Source organism: Schistocerca piceifrons, chromosome 5 (genome assembly GCF_021461385.2).
Source record: "Schistocerca piceifrons isolate TAMUIC-IGC-003096 chromosome 5, iqSchPice1.1, whole genome shotgun sequence".
Taxonomy (NCBI): domain Eukaryota; kingdom Metazoa; phylum Arthropoda; class Insecta; order Orthoptera; family Acrididae; genus Schistocerca; species Schistocerca piceifrons.
Genome location: NC_060142.1, coordinates 69,279,808 through 69,285,807, shown reverse-complemented (window position 1 = coordinate 69,285,807; position 6,000 = coordinate 69,279,808).

Genomic DNA, 6,000 nt, shown 5'->3' with positions numbered 1-6,000 from the left:
TTTTCTTATTTAAACTATTGTCATGATGTAACTCTGATGTGTGAAATGCTGCATGTGTGGAACACTGGTCCGATGTAAGAGAGGGCCTGATGACCTTAATCTGTTGCTGTGGTCTTTAGTCCTGAGACTGGTTTGATGCAGCTCTACATGCTACTCTATCCTGTGCAAGCTTCATCTCCCAGTACCTACTGCAACCTACATCCTTCTGAGTCTGCTTAGTGTATTCATCTCTTGGTCTCCCTCTACGATTTTTACCCTCTACGCTGCCCTCCAATACTAAATTGGTGATCCCTCGATGCCTCAGAACATGTCCTACCAACCGATCCCTTCTTCTGGTCAAGTTGTGCCACAAACTTCTCTTCTCCCCAAGCCTATTCAATACTTCCTCGTTAGTTATGTGATCTACCCATCTAATCTTCAGCATTCTTCTGTAGCACCACATTTCGAAAGCTTCTATTCTCTTCTTGTCCAAACTATCTATCGTCCATGTTTCACTTCCATACATGGCTACACTCCATACAAATACTTTCAGAAATGACTTCCTGACACTTAAATCTATACTCGATGTAAACAAATTTCTCTTCTTCAGAAACGCCTTCCTTGCCATTGCCAGTCTACATATTATATCCTCTCTACTTCGACCATCATCAGTTATTTTGCTCCCCAAATAGCAAAACTCCTTTACTACTTTAAGCGTCTCATTTCGTAATCTAATACCCTCAGTATCACCCGATTAAATTCGACTACATTATTTTATCCACGTTTTGCTTTTGTTGATGTTCATCTTAAATCCTCCTTTCAAGACACTGCCCATTCCGTTCAGCTGCTCTACCAAGTCCTTTGCTGTCTCTGACAGAATTACAATGTCATCGGCGAACCTCAAAGCTTTAATTTCTTCTCCATAGATTTTAATTAATACTCCGAATTTTTCTTTTGTTTCCTTTACTGCTTCCTCAATATACAGATTGAATAACATCGGGGAGAGGCTGCAACCCTGTCTTACTCCCTTCCCAACCACTGCTTCCCTTTCATGTCCCTCGACTCTTATAACTACCATCTGGTTTTTGTACAAATTGTAAATAGCCTTTCGCTCCCTGTATTTTACCCCTGTCACCTTTAGAATTTGAAAGAGAGTATTCCAGTCAACATTGTCAAAAGCTTTCTCTATGTCTACAAATGCTAGAAATGTACGTTTGCCTTTCCTTAATCTTTCTTCTAAGATAAGTCGTAAGGTCAGTATTGCCTCACGTGTTCCAGTATTTATACGGAATCCAAACTGATCTTCCCCGAGGTCGGCTTCAACCAGTTTTTCCATTCGTCTGTAAAGAATTTGTGTTAGTATTTTGCAGCTGTGGCTTGTTAAACTGATTGTTCGGTAATTTTCACATCTGTCAACACCTGCTTTCTTTGGGATTGGAATTATTATATTCTTCTTGAAGTCTGAGGGTATTTCGCCTGTTTCATACATCTTGCTCACCAGATGGTAGAGTTTTGTCAGGTCTGGCTCTCCCAAGGCCGTCAGCAGTTCCAATGGAATGTTGTCTACTCCGGGGGCCTTGTTTCGACTCAGGTCAGTGCTTTTTCAAACTCTTCATGCAAGTGGTTCTCTTATCTCCAAAGATCTCTTTAATTTTCCTGTAGGCAGTATCTATCTTACCATTAGTGGGATAAGCCTCTACATCCTTACATTTGTCCTCTAGCCATCCCTGCTTAGCCATTTTGCACTTCCTGTCGATCTCATTTTTGAGACGTTTGTATTTCTTTTTGCCTGCTTCATTTACTGCATTTTTATATTTTCTCCTTTCCTCAATTAAATTCGATATTTCTTCCGTTACCCAAGGATTTCTACTAGCCCTCGTCTTTTTACCTACTTGATCCTCTGCTGCCTTCACTACTTCATCCCTCAAAGCTACCCATTCTTCTTCTACTGTATTTCTTTCCCCCATTCCTGTCAATTGTTCCCTTATGCTCTCCCTGAAACTCTGTACAACCTCTGGTTCTTTCAGTTTATCCAGGTCCCATCTCCTTAAATTCCCACCTTTTTGCAGTTTTTTCAGTTTTAATCTACAAGTCATTACCAATAGATTGTGTTCAGAGTCCACCCTAATCTGATCAGGTTAAATACAGATTTGACCAGGGGATCGTTTCCTGTGAAGTACTTCTTTTATGCCCTGTGCTGTGATTGGGGTGTATAACTCTGTGTCTGGTATGTTATTCATGAACCAGAAACTGAGAGCCAGGGGTGGTACTGTGATGTCTTTGACAGTAAGGAATTGGGAATAGTCAAATTGCGTGTTATCAGGAATGGGGAAACTGTCAGAGATGTAAGATGCAAATTGATTGGCTTTGCCCAGGCTGTCGTCTAAGGGAAGTCTGTTGTGAAGGATCAGCCAGTGAGGGATGCGATGGGTGCCAGTAAGTAAATGGAATGCTTTTCAGCTCTTGCAAGAGTTAACTGGGGGTGTAGCATTGAGTCTGGTGCATGTCTGGCGCCAGTCCCAGCGTGCGTTTTTGGCATTGAGTAAATGTCTGTTTCTCTTTAGTGGCCAGTGGCGTGTGGTTGTATCCTGGTCACAAGTCTGGAGGAAGAAGTGTTACAAGCAATGGGATTCATGGAGAAGAACTACAGCTTGTGGTGGGGGAGTGGAGCGATGAGTTTGTAATAAGAATGTGGGTGGAGATGACATCTCATCTGTTGCAGGAAGGCTGTAGCTTGGGGGATATCGATGGGTTGCTGTCAGGTTAGGTTATGGTTTCCTATCTGGATATCAATGGATTCCCAGTAGGCATTCCAGTAACCACGGGAGTAGTCATGGACCATTCTTGGATGGAGGTGGAGATGGGCACATGAGGACGAGATAGTGTGTTAGATATGGTGAGGATAGGCAGGCTGTCACTTCCAATTGTACTTGTGCAGTAAGGCGTCCAAGGAGGCTGGGAGATGCGAGGGCGGCATCTGTGGTGGTGTTGCTTTCAGAATGGGTGTGCTGTGGGATGGAGACAATGTCATTTTGGAGGAAGTCTGTCAATTAACGCCATGGCTGGAATTCGAAAGGGGATCTGCTATGGATGTTAAGGTCAGCAGCAATAATATAAATGGAAGTGTACTGTCGACATTGTAAGGAAATCATAGAGGACAGGAGTATTAGTTCGAATGTAGATAGTACTGCAAGCAAGGTTAGGGTTTTGAAGAATAGGTTAGAGATAAGGTGTTCAGTTGGATTGTTGAGTAAGGATTGTGGCTGAACAGGGATGTTTTTATGGTGGGCAATTGCAGCTCCACATCTGGCCAGGGGGAGAGTATTATCTGTAAGATTGAGGATATAAGGAGAGATTCAGATTGTGTGATATGGTTGGAGGAATGTTTCATTAAGGATGAATGCATCGGCATTGAGTTGGGAGAGAGCAGAGCCACTGTAAATCCATGCATATACGTGTAATGTAGCAACCACTCTTATACCTATTTACGAGTTGGAAGTCACATTCTAACCATCAGAAATGTGGAGAAATGTGGGAAACACATCGTGCGATATTTTAAAAAATATAGTGCTTATAATCTTACATGAGCACAGCCTCTCAAGACGAAAACACTGGCCAGTCACATCCAGTCTAGTCTAGCAACATCTACAAGTTTTTTGTGCACCTGAAGAGCAAGAGCCTTTCTTTGTACCTGCCAGCTGCAACAGGCTAACAAGGGGAGTGCCAGGGTTGGAAAACGTGGTTCGGAGTGGGACGGCGCGTGTTTGCAGCACTGCCCCATACAGTTACAATGCCCCAGCCATACGGCCAGATGGCCAGCCATTCACCAGAAAAACGCTCCGAAACTTTCAGTCCTACTGTTTATAATACCCATGCGTCCGCTCACTGAAGCGCGCAGTGGCCGATGCAAAATTGGTAACAATTCGTACTTCATATTTTCAAAGTATCTATTTGCTTTTCCTTATTAAAAAAATACAATGACGTTCAAATTGAAAACTTTTGTTTTTTCAACATTTTCAACTTTTCCAACCAAATTATTGCCTTCAAATATTCGTTCATATTTTATATTGAAAACTGTGTTCATGGGAGAATAAAATTCATATTGCGAAGACTATGAATAATGATATGTTTATTCGCTGGATTCCGAAATTACACAAGAGCCAGAATGATATTTGTCATAAAATCACTCGAAACAAAAGTTGTTTGAACAATTTCCTAACCGAATAAATGAAGATTTTTTACACGAGCAGCGAGTTTTGAGGATATCTGTCGAAAAGCAGACCTCTTTAACATTTCTAAAGATGTGCCTTTCTGCTGTTGGTTTCGACGCGAACCATGCGTATTGGATCATATTGTGAAAAACAGATGATGTCTGATGGTGAATGATTGAGTGAATTTTAATACAATCTTCTCGTGAATTAATCTCTCGTTCCTATTAAATTAACGTGGCGCAATTTTCCAGGCATTTAATGAAATTTTTCAGCTGTCTGTAAAAATAAACATCACAGGGCTGCACTATTGGTGTACACTTTGGTGGAATTACTTTGAGGGTACAGGTGGGACGTTGTGCGTCGTCCTGGAAAACCTCGTCATACAGTTCTGGTTGTGTTTGCACTCCGCAGGAATCGACAATGAGCAGAAACCTTTTGTTCCCAACATATGGCTTCAAAGATGTTTTAAGAAACTCGTTGTACGTGTTTGTAGTCAGCTTTCCAGTTTTTGATGACGTCATAATGACGTTCTTGTATGTTTTGGCGTATTCATCGATCGTCTTCTGGACTCGGGGTCCAAATGCACCTGTTGTCTCCTGCAGGCATACAAAAACACTCGGCGGGACACGTCCAGAAAAAGTAATAGCAAATTGTGCTTTACTTTCTTCATGTCCACTCCCTTCACAAGTACGGTCTTACTTCCTTTGTGGGAGAGAGTCCGGTTGAAAGTAGACTGGTACTGACATCCTGGAAGCAAATGAAACACTACGATATTTAATGACCAAAACGATTGTACAATTACATGATTATATAAGAGAATTACTCAAATGGGTATTCGTTGTTTGAAATACCATTTATAGAACGTGATTTCATTTTGTGTCACATACCTGTTTCATCCGTGTTGATAATACAGTCCTTGTCAAAAATGAGTATTAAATCTCGATTTTGTAGCCGGAAAGTTTCTGCAACAGCGAAGATTTCTTCCAATGTCACTGTTTCTTTTCGTGATACGAATTTTGTTACTTTCCGTTGATGAATTCTGTGCCGTTGTTTAAATCTCCCCACCCATCGACTAGAAGCTTTAAATTCAAAGTTCTCATATTGTGCGGCCGCTGCTAAAGCCCATTGTTGCAGATTTCGAGTGGTAACTTGCTGGTAATTGTGCCTAGCTTCGACAAAACGATCGTAAGTCCACGAATCTATCTCTCTGCATTTGTCAAATACAGATCCACCCTTTTTAATTTCGTCTTCCCATCGTGAAAAATATGGATTTTTTTTTTTAACGGTGACATCCTTACATCGTTTACTTTTCAGCGTCTGCATACATCTACATCTACATTTATACTCCGCAAGCCACCCAACGGTGTGTGGCGGAGGGCACTTTACGTGCCACTGTCATTACCTCCCTTTCCTGTTCCAGTCGCGTATGGTTCGCGGGAAGAACGACTGTCTGAAAGCCTCCGTGCGCGCTCTGATCTCTCTAATTTTACATTCGTGATCTCCTCGGGAGGTATAAGTAGGGGGAAGCAATATATTCGATACCGCATCCAGAAACGCACCCTCTCGAAACCTGGCGAGCAAGCTACACCGCGATGCAGAGCGCCTCTCTTTCAGAGTCTGCCACTTGAGTTTATTAAACATCTCCGTAACACTATCACGGTTACCAAATAACCCTGTGACGAAACGCGCCGCTCTTCTTTGGATCTTCTCTATCTCCTCCGTCAGACCGATCTGGTACGGATCCCACACTGATGAGCAATACTCAAGCATAGGTCAAACGAGTGTTTTGTAAGCCACCTCCTTTGTTGAT